A 19697-nucleotide genomic window follows, 5' to 3' on the forward strand; every position below is an offset into this window, starting at 1 on the left:
GTTACTCTTTCATAAATGAAAGGGCAGAAAATTAATCAAAGTGGGTAGTCTGTATTTTCTCCAATTAGTTAAACATCAAACACTTCTAAACATCACATCTGAAAATGTCTAAATGTGAAAGTAATATATATGCTGCAAATACATAGATTAACTACACCTCAGAGATAGGGAGAAAATTCATTTGAGGTATAGCATGCAGTTGCATGAAATGTTGTTGAAACTGAAGAGAGGCATTCTTTGTATTATCACAGACATCTTTTACAATCCCATCTATAAGCACTGCTAAGTCACTGTCACTGCTACTATTAGATAGATGACAGTCATGTTTTACAACAGAGATGTGAACAGTATTGTTCCAGGCACAGTTTTTGAGCACTTGATGCTACAAAATAAGATAACAATAAAATGCCCTGCTACAAAGCTGTACACACTTACCCAGAACAGATTATTACTTGTAGTACATGATGTTTCTTTGAGTCCAAGAATCCCCCAGAGCCCTTTGCTTTTACTGCATTACCCACATGTGCAGGTAAGTACAGTGCCAACTCAGGGCTATAAAGCAGCTTGCAAAGTGGAAAAAAAAAATGATTAGTCAAGCTGAACTGGATGCACTGCCCAGTTAGGAGGTCTTCCAGTGTAGTGTAATCATCCTGTCCATCACTGTACTTTGCTATTCTTTTCTCACTAAAAGTTTTCTTTGTATGAATTTCAGTTTGTAAGAAATAACCATGTGAAAAGCCAAAGCCTTCAGTCTCTTCCTGGAAAGATCTTACAGGGCCCATACTGGTTTAAGTACTATGAAGAAACCTTAAGATCCCTGCTTAAGTTTCCATAACCTAAATCAGCTGCTTTGGGTGATGCAATTTGAATTTTGTTTAATGAATATTCCCTGTTCACTACGTGACCTCACTAAAATGCTGCTTCCCCAACATACAAAGCTGAGCAGTATTTTCAGTCTGTTAACAACTCAATACTGGCTTCAGCCTACAAAAGGAAAGAAGCTGGTTGCAGCACTATAAGAGCGCCTGCCAAAGGACTCAGTACACTGTTAAAAACAAACCATAATGAGGATCAGATAGAAGTCTGGGGGACACTGAGTGGAAGGACACTTCCAGTAGTCAATGGGAGCAAACAGGTTGCTCAGGGGAAACACTGAACACTCAGCCACCCACTGTCAGAATTGGAACCTGCCCCAGAGGGCTTCACTTTACCAGTGAAGACTGAGAACTCTAACAAAGAATGTCACAACACGGAGACTTTTAAATTATTTTGTGCAGCTCATGAGAACATAGGAGAGGATTAAAGCTTTTCTTTAGGGCTGGAAAGGATTCAGTCATACAGAAAGTGTCTGCAAGGCAGGGGAAAAAAAATTAAAACTCTCAGATTCTCCTATTAGCTTCTCAGCCAAGATGTATTAGCCAGCAACAGAACAAGGGAACACAGTCTCAAGTTGTGCCAGGGGAGGTATAGGCTGGATGTTAGGAGGAAGTTCTTGCCAGAGAGAGTGATTTGTCATTGGAATGGGCTGCCCAGGGAGGTGGAGGAGGCACAGTCCCTGGAGGTGTTCAAGAAAAGCCTGGATGAGGCACTAAGTGCTATGGTCTAATTGATTGGCTAGGGCTGGGTGATATGTAGGACTGGATGATCTTGGAAGTCTTCCAACCTCGTTGATGTCATGAATTTCTATGGACTACTGAACAAAAGATAGTTGCAGCCTATGCTACAAACAACACAGCAAAATACAAATATTCCAATCGCTTGACTTTTACAACAGGTATTTTTGCCACAGAGCAGATTCCCAGGAAGCTTTTTAGCTTAAGTCAAAGGATGGATTCCTCTCTTCTGAGGGAATCTGCAGCCATTTGATGCAGGGAACACGTTAATGTTTAAGAGGAATGATTTATGATGAAGCCATTTTCATTTCACTGTCATCTTCCCAGGCCTGCCTGTAAAGCATGGTAAAACCATGGACACATGTGAAGAGAGGCACATCACCATTGCACAGAGAATTCAGCACCAGGAAGATCATAGGTCCCACTCTGGCTCTGACACAAGCCTTTGAGACTGGATCTCTGGCTCAGTGTTCTTGTTTCTACAAGATGTTCTCATCTCTACCAGGAGAGATGATGCATTTCAAAGCATCCCTGCACTGTTACTGTGGCAATAAATGTGCTTCAAATTTGGGAGCAGTAAACATTTACACTGTTCATTTGGAGAGCATGGGAATCAACATGCCAACAGCAGTAATCAGCGAGGTCTCCTTAAAAAAAATCCTCTAAAATCTTGTCTAAAAAATCCTCTAAAATACCCATCTAACCTTTATTGATATTATGAAACTGCTTTAGTAACAACAGCAAACAATCAGAGTTCACATAGAAGAGATTAGTTTCTCTAGAGCAGGAACATAAAGAGAGCAGAAATGCTCTTCACACTTACACAAGTCTTGTTCAAACCCTTCCCCACAAAGCACTGTCCCACCTTGCTCAGTTCCCTCCAATCTCACCCCATGAAGTTTTACGGTGCTCTTGCAGGTTTATTCTTACATTTCCACGAGATAGTTCTCTGTTTCCTTTTCACAGAGCCAAATCTCACAGATTGGTAGATATGACTGATTTAAGTCAACACTGGCAGGAGGACAAAGAAGAAGAAAAGGTCAATCTCTGAATTTATCAAACAAAACTACCTGGAGATTCCTTGTAGTTTTTCTATCTGCCTCCTACCTTTCTTCCTCCTACCCCTTCCTCCCATCACCTTGTTTTTTAGAAGTAAACAAAAGGCACGAACAAGCAGAGGGAAAGATAAACGGTTTAAGCTATAGAGCAGCACAGGTGTACAAACAAATGAGCACCAGCTGAGCAGGAGTACATTTACTCTTGCAGCTGAAAGACTTCGTGGCCATAAAAATGAAGTTAAAGACTAAAAATAATGTTAAGAAAAGTCCTGACCAGTTGATTAAATGGATTATAGAGCTTGATAGTAGGGAGCACATCCCTGTCGTCCAAAGTATTTATTTCAGGCTTATATTACAGTAAAATTTGTGATACCATCTTTAACTGATTCTTTGTACTTTGTATTCTGTTTCTGTAGGTGAGATTTGATTAGGTGAGAAGCTGCAGAGAAGCAGAGGTGTAAAGTGCAGTGGCCAAACAACACTGAAGGGCAGATAATCCAGCACAGAGGGAGATAAACTGTTTAGCCCACAGTCTACTCAAACTACTTGATAAAAGGCAGATCTGATAAACCCTCAAGCAAGAAGTTCCTTTAATTCTGAACGTTAAAAAGGAGATTAGGGGAACAAACAATTCAGCTTTAGCACTGGCTGCCATACCAACGTAATTCGTGGAGTGCCCATTACACTTTAATTGCTGAGCTTCGTTCTTGTCAAACTGCAGGTCAGAAGGTGCTTGTAAGTTAGGGTCCTAATATTTGGCTTCCTTTTTTGGAAGTTATTTTTGGAATATCAATGTCTTATTTCAAAGCCTCTGGTGGAGCTCGGAAAGATGAAGCACCTCTCTTGCAAAACCAAACTGTGATAGTGTATCTGGTCCACAGAGTACAAGACAAAAGTATATTCTGCTACACTGTCATAGAAAAACAGTCATAAGTTGCCCTCCAGCAATTATAAAATACACTTATGGATGAAAAATGGGTAAATACATTGTGCTGCATTCATTTTTAACAACAACAAGGCATTCACTGACTGGCCAATACACCAGTGCTAAGCTGGTGAAAAGGCTGGGCTTGCAGCCTATTCACCACAGGGCATATCTCAAAGGGTTTCATGTAGCTTATTTAGCACTTTCATACATGCAAAAGTTCTTCAGGGCCACGAAAGAGAAACAGCAACACTGCAGCTATCTATCTCATTAAATACAGAGATTCCCTCACTGTGTGATCCAAGCATGGATTCCATGAAGAAAGAGGGGGAAAAAACCCAAAACACTCACACTGCAAAACCTCAAAACCCTAACACTGAAGACAATAAGATCCAAAATTCATTACTTGATTAAAGCCTTCACATGTGACCTTTACCACAGGAGAATTATTTTCAGTCTGCCATCATGACCTCATAATCAAAAGGACAGACTTTACCCAAGTTTCTGAACATCACCCTAACACAGTTTTACATTTAATTTAGCATACTAGAGTATCTCACACCAATAATGCTTCACTGTACTTATTGTTTTAAATTTACAACAATTAAAAATATCTTAACTTGGATTTTTCTCAGTACTCCCAGTCACATAAACTAAGTGGTACAAGAAAATATCCTGAAGTTATAATGCATATTTTTAAGACAGCATGAAATATTGTTAGTCAAAAGCTTACCTGGTGCAGGTTATTGTAGGTTCAATACTATCCTGGAAGTTGAAGGTTCAATCTAAGGTTTCTCTGCAGAAGACCTGCAGAGCTTACTGGTTGTGTCAGACACCACGAGGGGAGAGGTCTTTGTCCTCAGAAGGATGGAGTCACTGACAAAACCAACTCACTGCTCCTTTCTCAGTTTGCAGAGAGCAGGTGAGGTTACCTACAGCTGCCCTAGGCAAGAAAACCCTCTTCTGTGGTGTATGAGGAGGCACAGATACCGAGCAAATTGTTGGAGAAAAGAATTTCCATATCCTGTCTCCCATCCTTTAATTTCTGCTTCAGTCCAGGCTCTTCAAATTAGGAGTCCTCAGACCATCACAGTTCACCCAAAACCGCACATGTGTGGACTGCTGAAAGTCTTCTCAGGAGCTGTATCAGGCACCTCTCTCTGCAGCCTTCTCAAAAACTCAGGAACTTTTCACACAGTCTTCAGCAAATGCTAGAGCAAACTAATTCTGGGAGCAAGCCTTCTTTCCTTGGGGTCAGTCTTCATACCCCACCTGTTCTAGGCACTTAACAAGCTTCCCTGTGGGCCATTTCTAACACCCTTCCTCTGTTCGACCTCCCCAGCACCTGTGGTGATTGACATGACTGCTTCTTATTGTCTTTAGTGGGGCTGCCCATGTGTTTCTAGTTTCTGAATTACTGAGACTGCCCATTTTAACTAAAAGCTGTTGTATTTTATATGCATGTTTAAATTCAATTTACAGAGAACAGATTGCTCAGTGTCTTTTATTCTGTGCTGCATTAGACATCCTAATTTTAGAGTGCATCATTTCCATTAACATATAAAGAAGGTTTGTTTCTGTATGAATTTATGTGGTGTTTGACATACACTAGCTAGCCTGAATAGAATGAACAGCTATAAAAATAAGGAAAAATAATTTAAAGACCATCGAGTGGGCTCAGTAAATGCAGACAACTGCATTTTCATTACATCTAGCCTTCCTGTTTCACTTTTACTACTCATTTAAGTTGCCAGGTCCAAATGAAGAGAAAAGTGGGAAACATAAAAGACAAAATTACTGCCTACAATAGAAGAATGAACCTTGTATTTATAGAAATCTAGAGAGACTTCATCTTATGTTAAGTCATTTTTCTGGCTTGTACTGCCATCATTTATCCTTATTTGAAGGAGGGAAGTGGAAATGGAACATAATGTTAATTGTAATCAAATTGATATCAACTTGCTAAGAATTCACGGAACCACAGAATGGTTCCTTCAGCAAATTACTGTCCTCTGGAAAAGTACAGAGCTGGAAAGATCCTGAGATTGCACATTGTTGAGGTGAAAATAAAAAGGTCTCTTAATACTTTTACCCTATCCATAGGAGTTAATCGGAATGCAGGACTTGTCTGAAATGAAAATCGTCTTCACATCAGGATGTAAAACCCTTACAAATGGAATTTTTTTTTTCCATAAGGTTTAATGAAATATTTACTAAAGGTTGAAATGATCACACAACTTTCTACAAGGTGTGTAAAATTCTCACCCTTTTAAGTGAGCTGTTTCCGCACTTAATATTGATACTCAACAAACTTAGGTTATGACTGTGCACATCTGATTGAACACATCACAAGCTAATATTAATGTCTGGGGTTTTTTCTCCCTCATTTTCCTATTTTTGGAGCCTTTCATCAGTCTAATTGTCCAAGACAAATGGTTTGGTTGCAATGGTTCTGAAATATGTTCAGAAAGAAAAGCAAGAAAAGAGAGCCAAATAGGAGAATTTTCTAATATGGGAAGGGGGGTGAGGTGCCAACTCAAGTCTGATTAATGCCAGGTGATAGAGCAGATCATCTACCTGGATTAGTCTTCAGGAGTCAAAAAGCAGTAGCTCATAGCTTTCTGAAATTTAAGTACATAAACTATTAGTAGACAATCACCTAAGAGCATACATATCAAGAGATGTAGGTGTTAAATTGGTCACAGGTGTGGCCAGACAACTCAAAAGAAATCAGAGAAGAAAATCAACCCAGATTCCCACTAGATCTTCAACAATAACTTCATCAGGGCAGGAATTAATCAAAACGTGCTCTAAAGACAGATCCTGTGAAAAAGAAATTGTGGTGCTTCATTGCTAGACTTCCATGGAGCTCTCTAAGATGTTGGCCAGTGATAAGCACAGAGAACAGGGCTGGGCCCAGACCTTTCCACCTTCTTAATGTCCAGACAGTTTAGCATCTCTGCATTCCTAGGAGTGCAAGAACTGCTATTCTGGTTGCACCTGAACGCAGGGAGAAAGAGGGTTTTGCATTACTCTTTTATGCTCATTTGAAGGTTTGCAGGGAGCAGTGGAACTCTAAGTTTTATCAGTAGAAGGCAAAGAAATACTGATAGTGAGTATGCTTTGGCCTTTCTGCCAAGATGTCTGGAGCTGTTAGAAGTAGATTATGCGAAAACAAGACAGGAACAAGACACTGGGCATTAGACCATGAAAGGATGTCACCTTAGCAAAGTGGTAGTTGCCAGTAGGAAGTTCAGAGCTGGTGCTGAAATGCATTTTGTAAAAGAGGAAGAGAGGAAGAAAAAAAAACTGCCAGAACAAGCTATAGCAACCTTAACAAGATACTCCTGTGAGTATTCAAGAAGATTGCTCATCTAGTGGTCTAAAATAGCTGCCAGGGTCGAGCCTAAGCCTCCCAGTAGCAGTGGAAGAGTGCAGCTTCCTTCTGAAAGAGAATAGATAGATTAACACTGAAAGAACTAGCAAAACACAGTGTTTAGCTATGCTCAGAAGCAGAGAAATAGAGAAAAAATATGTTGCAAGAAAATTCTGAATTCTAATGCCAAGAGCTTGGATGGCCACTTGTTGCAATGGTGCAGTGTTTATCAGTAGTCAAAGCAGCCTCTGGTGATAGTCAGGGCTGACACCTTTCCTGCAAAACAGCTACTGCTCAGACAGAGCTGAGATATCAATTGTTTCTCTAGTCTTATGCTGTATATGTGCAATACAAGGACGTGAGGAAACATCTCCTAATCTTGTACTCCCAGTTCTCATTATGCAGAGGAAATCACAGGGATGTTAGGAATGAGCAATGTATAAGCAAACCAATAGAGCTGAGAGGAGGTAGCTCTTCAGCTCCCAAAATTCTCTTTCTATAAAGCAAAGAGAACATGTCATGGCAAAAAGAAAACTCAAGCTATTCTGAATCACCTACCTCATATTAGAGGTCTTAACTATTTCCACAGCTGATCTACCTCAAACATGGCCACATTGTCAGTCAAAGTGTTTAGTGCTTCTTTCTCCCACAAAGACACTCTCCCATCTCACATTCCATGGCATCCCATGCAGACTATAAGGTTAAGTATCCTCAGCTTCTGCAAATACCACCCAGCTGATCAAGGTTGGGAAGAACTGCTTATCAGCTAATAGAGTGCTATCCAATTTTATTCCAATTGCTAATGGTCAATAAAGCTTGGACAAGTAGGAATCAGATTTCCCACAGGAAATTCCATGGCTTCCTCTATGTTTTCTTTTGTTTTGTTTCGGTGGGGTGGGGTTGAGGGTTTTCATGGGAGTTGTTTGTTTGTTTTGTTTGAGGGGTATGTGGTTGTTGGGGTTTTTTTGTTGTTTTGTTTGGGGGGATCAGTTGCCAAATCTGACCTTCTGCTTTCCCTACTTGTACTGTAAGAAGTTAATAGTTTTCCAAATCTCAGGCCAAATTAGCCACCAGTTGCACTTGGTTTCCAAATCCAAAGGAATGTATTAAGATTTCAATCATTTGCTTGGCCTACTTAGCATTAGCATACTGCACCTAAAGTCATGCATGCCTGCTCTTGGGATGAGATTTATCAAGGCCAAGTGCAGGGTTCTGCACTTTGGCCACAACAACCCCAAGCAGCGCTATAGGCTGGGGACTGAGTGGCTGGAGAGCAGCCAGGAGGAAAGGGACCTGGGGGTACTGATAGATAGTAGGCTGAAGATGAGCCAGCAGTGTGCCCAGGTGGCCAAGAGAGCCAATGGCATCCTGGCCTGCATCAGGAACAGTGTGGCCAGTAGGACAAGGGAGGTTATTCTTCTCCTGTACTCAGCACTGGTCAGGCCACCCCTTGAGTACTGTGTCCAGTTCTGGGCCCCTCAATTCAAGAGAGATGTTGAGGTGCTGGAACATGTCCAGAGAAGAGCAACAAAGCTGGTGAGGAGCCTGGAACACAAACCCTATGAGGAGAGGTTGAGGGAGCTGGGGCCTGTTTAGCCTAGAGAAGAGGAGGCTCAGGGGTGATCTTATTACTGTCTACAACTACCTGAAGGGGCATTGTAGCCAGGTGGGGGGTGGCCTCTTCTCCCAGGTAACCAGCAATAGAACAAGGGGACACAGTCTCAAGTTGTGCCAGGGTAGGTATAGGCTGGATATTAGGAAGAAGTTCTCCACAGAGAGAGTGATTTCCCACTGGAATGGGCTGCCCAGGGAGGTGGTGGAGGCACCGTCCCTGGGGGTCTTCAAGAAAAGCCTGGATGAGGCACTTAGTGCCATGGTCTAGTTGATTGGATAGGGCTGGGTGATAGGTTGGACTGGATGATCTTGGAGGTCTCTTCCAACCTGGTTGATTCTATGTGAATTCTCTTCTGATATCTGAGCCAAATCACTCTCTGGGAACAAAACACAGGCACTGCATGGCCTCAAGAAGAAATTCCCTGGTCCAGAGGGGACTTTCACATCTCCTAAATAAGGTTTTGGGGGCCCACCTAAGGCTTTAAACAGCTGAAGGAAGAGAGAAATACCAAATGGGGGGAAAAAAAAAAGGAGAAGGAAAAGAAAAAAAAAATAAAGCTACAGAACCATTTATTTGGTTTCCTTCCATGCTAGTTTCTTGTCCTTGTATTTCTGGTTGTCCAGAGCCAGTGCCATGGAGACCTGCACCAATAACCACTTAGCAGGGTTGTATATATCCTGAGGAAAGGCCAAAACAGTCTCTCAAAGTGAAACAAGTCAGTGCTTCCTACTCGAATCACCAAAAGTGTGGGGCACATATCACTACCAGTGGGTTCTCAAAACCCCAGGATTGCAGCTGCTGGGCTATATGTTAATTCCATGCTGACCAGCCCTATGGATTAGAAGGATTGAACGCACTGTGAATGGGGCAAGCTCCTCCATGAACCTGTTCTTTTCGCCTTGCAGAGGAGTAATAGTCATGCTGGAGAGCCTGAATGCTCAGCCCCAGGCTGTTCTACCTCTCAGGGAACTCCATACTCCCCAACATAGGTGTCTATGAGACTGTTTAGAGAAAATAACCATTGGCTATTTATGTTTTGAAAAGAGAACCTTTACTCCAGCCAAGTAGTGCTTTAGAGGCTATCTCACCTTTGAGAGGTTTATTCCATGTTACTGAATTCTCACTGTTACACAATTCTGCATTTATATCTCTCCAGTTCTAAAAGTATTCATTAGGTTGCTGTCATTATAGTTAGACATTGTCTACAGTGAATGAAGCAGTCACGTGCCCATGACTCACTCGTGTGCATCTGGGTGGAGACCAAACGTGTTTTCTGCAACACAGCCAGTTTTCACACAAGAAAGTATGAAGAAGCACATGACAGGAGTTAGCCAGGTGTAACACAACTCACATGATCACACACACATTTTTAGCCTCTAAGAGAGACATGTTCCACAACAGCTAATGGTTTTTTTAAGATGATAATTCATTCCGTTCATAACATTTAATTGTGCTCTGATTGCTGACACCTGACAATTTTGTTCTGCAGCACCTTTTTGTTTTCCTCTTCACCCAAAACACTTTAAAAGTACGGAATGGGCCTTGCACCAGGTACAGTTTGATCCAAGTCCTGAAATAAATGGAATGGGTTTTGCAGAGCCAACTTGAGACATAGACAAAACAAGTGGCTGCTGGGGCAGCTGCCTGCTTTGCCACTGCCAGAGACCTGGCACTGCTGCTAGAGGAAAGGCTGCTAGAGGAAAGGCTAAAAACTCTTACTCATCTCTTGCAGAAGCAGTAGTCATGGCCCCTTACTTTGGCACAAGCTGGAGTACCATGCATGCTTCTTCATGCCAATGCCACCATCTTCCCTGGCAACGCTCACTCACAGGGTGGTGAAGTTCTGCATTTTCTTTACCTTTCAGGCTGATGTGTTTCTTGCATTCTTCTGGATTCAATCTTTTCATTGATATTGTCTGGCTTCAAATGGTATTCAGACTAGCAACATAATTTTCAAGTCTTCCCATTAGGTTATCTGAATCTCGATTACTCAAGACTCTCCACTGAAGTGACCCCACCAGAAACTTCCTCTCATTTTGTCTTTACTGTATCACTTGAGATAAGGATTCATTACACTGCATGCTGTTCTCCCAAAACCTAAGAGTTTTCTTCTGCTTTAATGAACTCATACTTTAAATTGATGAGAAGGGAAAAGGGTAAGAGAGCAAATGTGAGATAAGAGGGCTGATTTTCTCTACACTGGGATCCATATTGTTTCATTGGCATACCCAAGAGCCCAATATAACAGTGCCTGGCATAGATAAGTGTCTTGAAAATGAATGTAGTATACCCTAAGACCACAAAAAATCTGTCCTTTATAATGGAAGACACATAAAACCAGAAAGAATCAATTTCAAATAGCCCGCAGAGCACAAATGGACTGAGAGAACCTGCACAAATATAGGAATAAACTCCATGCCAAACAGCTTGGGCAATTCCTCTGAATTATTTCATCAGAGGTGCAGGGAGTGATGAATAACTTCTTCACTAAGAGCAGAATTTAGAAAAAGAACAATCTAAGTCTATGGTGGCAGGCAGGAGAGGATGATTTGACTAGCTTTCTGAGCAGACAGAAACAGAAAACAATTTCTGAACTGAAATACAGCCTCTCTTTTTTACTTTTTTAATTAATTCCTTCTTCAAATCTACCAAGCTATAACATGAAAATAGCTCAGATTATACTCTAGGGCAGTTGTTTACATGCATATTTACCAATTCTCCAGTGAGCAGATTTATGAAGCAGATCACTCAATGCTTCATTTTCTCAGCAAAGTGAACATAGAAAACTATCCACAGTGAAAGCAGACATGCACTTCAGGGGTAAAAGATAAGGGTTATATAGAAAAATATGAAGCAAAGTACAAAGAAATATAAAATACTCCTCATTTGTATTGATTTTAAGCTGCTTGGAAGCATCTCCCGGGAATGTTGCTCTAGATATTATCTCTGTAATCATAGTATTCTCAATTGAAAAATACAACTGTTCTCTTGAAATGCTTTTGTATTGCAAACACATGAAAGTGCAGGATTGGTAAATGCATTGCTAGCAGAGATCAAATGACAAATTCATTATCTACATCAGATTCTGGAAGGTAGAACTAGATTCCTCCATGAGATTTCCTTCATTTCTGACTGCAGTCATTGGCAGTACTGACCTGATGGCTGGTTCTGTTCTACCACAAGTACCAATTTACTGGCAAGATTGGACGTGGCACTTGGTGCCATGGTCTAGCCTTGAGCTCTGTGGTAAAGGGTTGGACTTGATGATCTGTGAGGTCACTTCCAACCCTGTGATACTGTGATACTGTGAAGGCCACTGGACACTGTAGGAAGGAGTGAGATTTAGAAGGACTGGGATCCATTGTTAGGCTAACTGTACTGACATTAGTGGGTTTGTGAAAAAAGTAATTTAGGAAAAAAAGACATCTAGGAACCTGGATGTTTTGGAACAGTTATCTGCAATTATAGACAACCACATAGTCCATCTTCTAAGTGGTTTCTATCTGTTACTCTTACTGGAAGGCTGCTATAGAATTATGTTGTTCTGTCATTATAAAATCTTCTAATTTTCAGAAGAAAATGTAATTGTCATCAGTTCTGTTCAATTTCTTCTTAAGTACTTAGTGCCATGGTCTAGTTGATTGGATCGGGCTGGGTGATAGGTTGGACTGGCTGATCTTGCAGGTCTCTTCCAACCTGGTTAATTCTATGATTCTATGATTTTCTTTAGAAAAAATGATCTTCCCAACCCCATTATGTTTAAAATGGCAGCCATATCCCAATTTCTTTACTTGGATTGATCTAGCCCAGCTTTGCTTTTGAATTTACTTTCTAAGACACCTCAGTTCTCACACAAGGCCTTTTTCTGAGCATCTCTTTTAGACTGAACCCCTTTCTTGAAAACAAGTGACTGTGATTCTGCATAGCATTTCTAGAGACACATCACTACCCTCTCCCCAGAATGCCAGCATTTCCCTCTTGGTGAAACACTTCTCATGACAGTTTGCTGTGACTACTTAGATAACAGATCTTTAACCTCTGTATTCTGTGAGTAATTGAAAATTGTTGAGGTTTCAGATAAAATTTAGGATACCTCTCCAAGGTGAAAGCAGTGTATTTCAGTGTTAAGTGATAGCTCTATTCTACATCCCATGTAAACCCTGTGCTGCTTTAAAACAATGATTTGCCACTGGAATGGGCTGCCCAGGGAGGTGGTGGAGTTGCCATCCCTGGAGGCGTTCAATAGAAGACTGGATGAGGCACTTAGTGCCATGGTCTAGTTGATTGGCTAGGGCTGGGTGCTAGGTTGGACTGGATGATCTTGGAAGTCTCTTCCAACCTGGTTGATTCTGTGATTCTATGATTCTAATGTCTTGACTTACCCTGCAAAACCTATGCTGTTTTAAATAGATGTCTTTTCATTATCAGTTCTTTCAGATGCTATGAAGGCATCAGACATGGATTGCTGCAACCGTGCAAGCGAAGACAGTCTTTGCACAAAAGAGCTACTATTCTCAGAGAACTTAATCCTACTCTGTATTCAGTATGATTCCCTTCACACATTTGCATGCTTACTTAAAAACATCATAGCAGGTTTTTAAAAAGGTATGCAACATAAATACAAGCACAGTTGATGCCTGCAGTAAAACAAATTCATATATTTAGAAAAGTCCTCTTAGATAGTCCATTCCTAGATGACAAAATGAGTCCGTGATTATTCAAAGCTCCCAAATGTAGAGACTGCAAGCAAGACTGGAAAAATTGGGAAAAGAGAGAAATACACTGGCAGTAAATGACTCAAAAGGTAGCTTTTAATGTATGACTAATTTATTCAGCTGATAACTTAAGCATCCTATATATTAGGATTATATATGTTGAGAATGCAAAACATCTTTCCAAATTTGTCACATTATGATAAAATTTCACTTCTGTACACAGAAGTCTTCTTGGCCAGATACTTTACTGCCAGCTATCCCATAGCATTCTCCATGGTGGAACAAAAATTCAAGTGCAGAGAGAGCTGCTGAAATTTATGTTAAGATTTCCTGAAGTAAACCAGAAAAAAAAAACCCAAAAAGTTTATCTGTTGCTGGGACACAGGAACAAAGTATTTATGATAGAGAAACAGTATGGGGGACATGATTCACAATGGCCTAGTTATATTAGAAACAACACTTATTCAGCTAGTTGAAGAACCCAAGAGAAATGGAGAAAAGGACAGCTCTTAGGTAACTCTGTTACTTGTTTTCCTGCATATGGAAAACCATTCTTCGTGAAGGCTGAGTTCTGCTACTATAACAATCTCATCAGCAAAATAAATGCCTCAGACAAGCTGTTGGATGTTATCATTGACAACATTGGAGAGGTATTACTAATACTGAAACTTCATAAGGCATACAAAACAAATAAGCAAGTATAGTTCCAATGAGAAATGTATACAGACAACAGGTGTATTTTTTGCATCAGTGCAATGCATTTGTGGCTATTGTTTCCCACAGAAAAGAACAAAGTGCATTTAAGGAGTATACAAACTATCACCTGTTGAATTATATAACACTGGAAAGTGTGGCTGGTTGGTTTGTTCATTTGTTTTCTATAGCAATAGTTTATAAACTGCAAGACAGTAAAACTAGCTAATGCTTTTAACTGTATGCAGATGATCAGCTCCCCATGTAGGAGACTCAGAATATTAAGAATTTATGATTATTTCCATGCAGATACTATCATATTTTTCTGGAGGGAGTTTCTGCACCTGTTTCTTCCTCCATATCTAATCATCAGTAAAATTGTAGTCAGCCAGCTGTTAAATTTCAAAACAGTAAGTCTATCTCATGCCTTGAAAGGACTGACAAAATATGAAGCCATACAGCCACAGTAAAATGCCACAATGATACCAAGAAAAGTGATCACTAAATGTGCAAAGCTTCTCACAGTCTTGGATGCTGTTATAATACCTAAGTAGATTCAAGCCAATCATGGATATTCATATGCAAACTGGAGCACCTGTTCATGCAATGCAGTTAGCTCAAGTTTGGACAATTTTTTGGTCTGTTTATACAGGATCTTTTGAGAGCTTAAACCAGTTGCTGGTTATTACAAATTTATGTAATCTGTACAGTGCTGTGTCCTGCATGAGTATGGCATCTCAGCATCTTATGAACAGAACATTCATTAATTTTAGTCAAAACCTCTTACATTTTATTGATACTTCTTAATATCAACAGATACTAAGAAGCATTAATAGAGAACAGGTCTTATGAGGAGCAGCTAAGGAAATAAGGATTGTTTAGTCTGGAGAAGAGGAAGCTGACAGGAGGCCTCATTGCTCTCTACAGCTACCTGAAAAGAGGTTTCAGTGAGGTGGGAGTTGACATCTTCTCCACAGTATCAGGTGACAGAAGGAGAGGAAATGGCCTGAAATTGTGCCAGGGCAGGTTTAGATCAGATAGTAGGTAAAATTTCTTTGCTGAAAAGTGGTCATGTATCGGAAAAGATTTTCCAGGGAGGTGGTGGAGTCACCATTCATGGAGGTTTTCAAGAAACATATGAACATGGCACTTCAGGACATGGCTTGATGGCCATGGTGGTCTTAGGTTTATGGTTGGACTCGACAATCTTAGATGTCTTTTCCAAAGAAAATGACTTTATGAATCTATGATTTTACAAGCCTGTATTGAATCAATTGTCTTGTGTTTGAATGAAGCACAATTTGTGCTCTTACTGTGTATTTGAAAGCAATATTTACTACTTACCACATACATTCTCTGAAAAACAGTGGATTTAAAGCATGTACATACACATACATGTGTCTGCATATACTTACATATTCACTACACAAAAGGCTGTCCTCGTGATTTGATAAATATAGATAGCTGAGTAGAGTAAATACAATGACCCATTGACATTACTGATCACAGTTTTGGGCCATGATAAATTTTATTTGACAGATTGCTTAATGTTTTGCTGAATTTTAACTATATTTATTAGTATATTGTATGCCATATTTTTAGACATTTCTGAAAATAATTAAAACAAAAAAAAGTGGATTTACTCATAGCAAAAAAAGTAGTCAATGATTTTTTTTTTTTCTTTAAGAAGCCCTCAATTTGTCTGCTTTGGAGCTGGGATCCAAAATAGTACAAGGAGCCTTTCAGAGTGTCAATGATTTGTGCAATATCATTTTTATAAACATTCAAAGTTGCACACTTCAAAAGCATCTGAAAAAAAAAAATCCATTGTAGATGTTTAACAGGTACATTAGTTTGGCAACTAAATCTTTCATAGGTTCAATCTCATGTAGGTGTTCTTGATCTTAGAAGTTCAGGACTGAACAAGACTTCTTACCTGATTTTTCCTGGTAGATAAAGCTTCTTGTAATATTTGGCTTCCCAAGAGAGGATATGGAAGTAGTCTTTCACCTTCAATACTGCAGCAGCTGATGCATCAAGGGGAGCCAGTGGCATTATCGGAAACATATTAGATGGGTGGAGATTGTGCACATGGGCAAAGCTGGAAATTAAGAGAAGCCATGTCAGGAGATCACTGGAAGAGTGGGAGGTAAAATAAGAAATGGGATGAGAGGGAAAGGGTGGATTTTTGTGTTTGGCCAAAAAGATACTGAGAAGCATCCAAGTCAGAAGGCCTTTTCATAAGATCAAAGAATCAGCCAGGTTGGAAGAGACCTCCAAGATCATCCAATCCAACCTATCACCCAGCCCTAGTCAAGCAATTAGACCATGGCACTAAGTGCCTCAGCCAGGCTTTTTTTCAACACCTCCAGGGACGGCAACTCCACCACCTCCCTGGGCAGCCCATTCCAATGGCAAATCAATCTCTCTGTGAAGAACTTCCTCCTAACATCCAGCCTATACTTCCCCTGGCACAACTTGAGACTGTCCCCCCTTGTTCTATTGCTGGTTGCCTGAGAGAAGAGACTGACCCCCACCTGGCTACAACCTCCTTTCAGGTAGTTGTAGACAGCAATGAGGTCACTCCTGAGCCTCCTCTTCTCCAGGCTGAACAACCTCATCTCCCTCAGCCTCTCCTCACAGGGCTATGTTCCAGTCCCCTCACCAGCTTTGTCACTTTTACCAGTGAAACACTCCTAAAACTTGTTAAATTAAACTGGCAGCACATCTTTATATTACTATACCATCAGAAAATAGGTATTAACTTCATTGATAACAGGTGTCATCATCTTCCCTGTTCTGCTCCATAGACATTCCCACCCTCCTTATGTTTCCAGGTACTCTGTTAACATTTGTGCCCACACTGTGAAACTGGTGCCCACACTATGAAGCTGCTGGTCTAGTCCCTGCAGATTACTCCCAACTGGGAGGCTGTACTGTTCCATAGGAACTTGTTTTTTTCAATTAAGGAGTCATACTTAAAATATTCATTGAGATATCTCATTGCGTTTCCTGCAGCAGTTTTATGTTATTCAGTGCTGTGGTCACGGATAGTTCTGGGTAACTCCAGGAATAGAACTGCCACCTCCTTACAGAAAAAAAAAAAAGATTGTTTCACATCTTTATTTGCTCCAGCTTTTGTTCCATGGAGATGACAGCCAGTTACCTACATTGGCATGACTGGCAGAAAAGTGGTAGCAAGCACATCTTGCGAGTCTGTGATGTTAAATCAGCACCACTGCCACGTGTCTCTTCAATGAGGACAGGATGTGGAGGTAGAGTCGTGACAGTATGTTCCAAGGTGTCCCTGTGGTTTCTCCAGCTTACTCTGTCAACGTTTCATCTGAGGTTATTAGTGTTTAGAAAAGCATGCCCTTAAAATAGCTGCATGCTGTTAATAGAAGCAAAAATAGAGGATCTTCTTCATGCTGGGGTAAAACAGTGCTAAATTAGGCAAGTACAGAAATTATAATAGCATAACCCAGTATAAGGGTGACTTTCAAATCCCCTTCAGGTTGTAAAGAGTACTGACTTAAGATAAAATCAGACCAGGACACATTCATTCCTGTGGTACAGAAAATTATTCTCCCTTTAACAGATGCAAAATTTGGGGTGGCTTTTGCCTGCTGAAGCCTGTTCACTAAGTTCTCCACTCACAAGCAAAACAACTATGAAACTCTTCAACTTCTGAAAGACACATTATTTCAGGGAAAAAAAAAAAAAAGGCATTCAGATTTGAATTGGCATTTGTAAAATTATCATGTGTACCTTATTGTGGTGGTTGACCCTGACCAGATATTGGATGTCCACCAAAAACGCTCTCACTCCTCACTCAAATGGTTAAGATAAGGACAGAGAGAGATCATTCACCCATTACCATTACTGGAAAGACAGACTTGACATGGAAAAATTAATATACTAATTGAATAAGAACAGAAGAATAAGAAGTAAAAACAAATCTTAGAAGCCTTTGCCCCATCCCTGCCCTTTTTTCCAGGGAGCTGTGATCAGTTCGGCACATATTGTCTCTACCACTCCTTTCTCCTCTAGGGGAAAATTCCTCACACTCTTTGCCTGATCCAGCATAGGAGCCCTGGCACAGGAGACAGTTCTTGTGAACTTCTCCAACATGAATGGTTCCCATGGACTGCAGTTCTTCATGAACTGCTTCAGTGTGGGTCCTTTCCAAAAATTGCAGTCATTCAAGAACAGATCTGCTCCATTATGAGCTCCTCTGTTTCCATGTATGAACAATTCCTGCTAGGATCTTACTTCATTTGAGAGCTGGCTGGCATTTGCTCTATTGGATATAAGGGAAGCTTCTAGCAGCTTCTCACAGAAGGTATCCTGTTCACCACCTTCACCACCAAAACCTTGCCACATGTCTAGCATACCCATAGTGTGACTATAGTACCCAATACATCTACCATAAAAGAACAGTGTTTTTGAGTAGTACATGAACCAGAGATCCCTATACTGTAGGAACTATATGGAGCATTGTGTAACTTTTCCCATAACAGCATTTTCTTAAACAGGCAAAGCAGTCTGTATGAGTCTGCTCCAGGCACCATGGGTCAAACACCTTCTGCCATTAAATCTGATGAAGTTTTAGTTGTTCTTTTCTAGACAATGAAATAAAGTGCTTTTATCTTTTCCTTTTCCAGAATGGCTGTAGGTCTCTAGGTATTGTCTGTGATTACTGTTAGATGAGCCATAGGCAATATGTGAAGTAACATACTGCATGTTCTAGGACAAGAAAATGCAGACTATTACAACAGTATACCTAGATTTGAACTTCACTTGACACTGGGGTCAGTCTCAACCAAATAAGTGAGGAATAGAATCATATAGTAAGGGCAGCTCTATAGAAAGAAGAGGAAAAATAGTCACTTTGCCACTTTACAACATGATACAAAGTAATTTTAAAATCTGATCATCTGAAGTAGTTTCTGATCAGATTTTTGGGACCAATATTTTTCCTGTAGCTAAGAACTACTTTTATACTATGACTATACAACATTCTTTTTTAATAGGCTTGTTTCAGAAAGGAAACAGCACAGTAACAACGCTAGGAGCTTTTCCCATTTTGTTTCATTGTCTTGGGTTCAAATGCAAGTTCCCAGAGACTCTTATAAATTTGGTAGACCCAATGACAATTTATAGAATTTATAGAGTTTATAGAGTGCCCTCCCCTCCTCCCCCTCCTTTCCCCAAAAGACAGGGAGAGAGATAAAAGGTAGGGACACCCCAATAAATCAATCTCACTCGATTTGGAAGTTAAAAAGGAAAAGTTTAACAATAACTTAGAAAAAGGGATTGTTGGTAGGGGAGTTTACAAAGGATAAGGAAGGGAAAACAGCAGAATACAAAACAGGGATGGATACAACCCGAGTAGTGTGATGGTGTCTCTGCCTCGTGGCTGGTATGCAGTATCAGTGTGTGTGTGCGGTCATGAACGCAGGTAGTGAGCAAGAGGGCGAAAAGAGGAAGAGACAGGAGAACTCCTGTCTTTTATACCACAGGAAGTGGGGGGAGTGGGCTAACCATCACCTGGAGTGTGGCCCACCCCTGAGGAGGGGCCAAGACCCCTAGGGTCAGGTTCAGGGTCACTCCCCCAGGAGTGTTAACCCTATACATTCCACCCCTTGGTTAGACCACTTCCACCTTCCTAAGAACAGTCTTCTTCTCCAAAGATGGGAAAA

The 19697-nt window shown here is 40.6% G+C and overlaps 1 protein-coding gene and 1 long non-coding RNA gene across 12 annotated transcripts in view; one reads left to right on the forward strand and one right to left on the reverse strand.

The window, feature by feature from the left end:
• The window catches only part of LOC135191455 (uncharacterized), a 171678-nt gene extending 166903 nt beyond the window's left edge, over positions 1-4775 (reverse strand). For both annotated transcript variants that reach the window (XR_010308836.1, XR_010308826.1), the window contains exon 1: positions 4330-4775. This is a non-coding gene — a long non-coding RNA (uncharacterized LOC135191455). The remainder of the gene's footprint in view (positions 1-4329) is intronic.
• BEGAIN (brain enriched guanylate kinase associated) overlaps positions 1-19697 on the forward strand; it is a 194450-nt gene that overhangs the window by 81288 nt on the left and 93465 nt on the right. The gene's annotated exons all lie outside the window — the stretch shown is intronic.

This window comes from Pogoniulus pusillus, chromosome 1 (genome assembly GCF_015220805.1).
Source record: "Pogoniulus pusillus isolate bPogPus1 chromosome 1, bPogPus1.pri, whole genome shotgun sequence".
NCBI lineage: Eukaryota > Metazoa > Chordata > Aves > Piciformes > Lybiidae > Pogoniulus > Pogoniulus pusillus.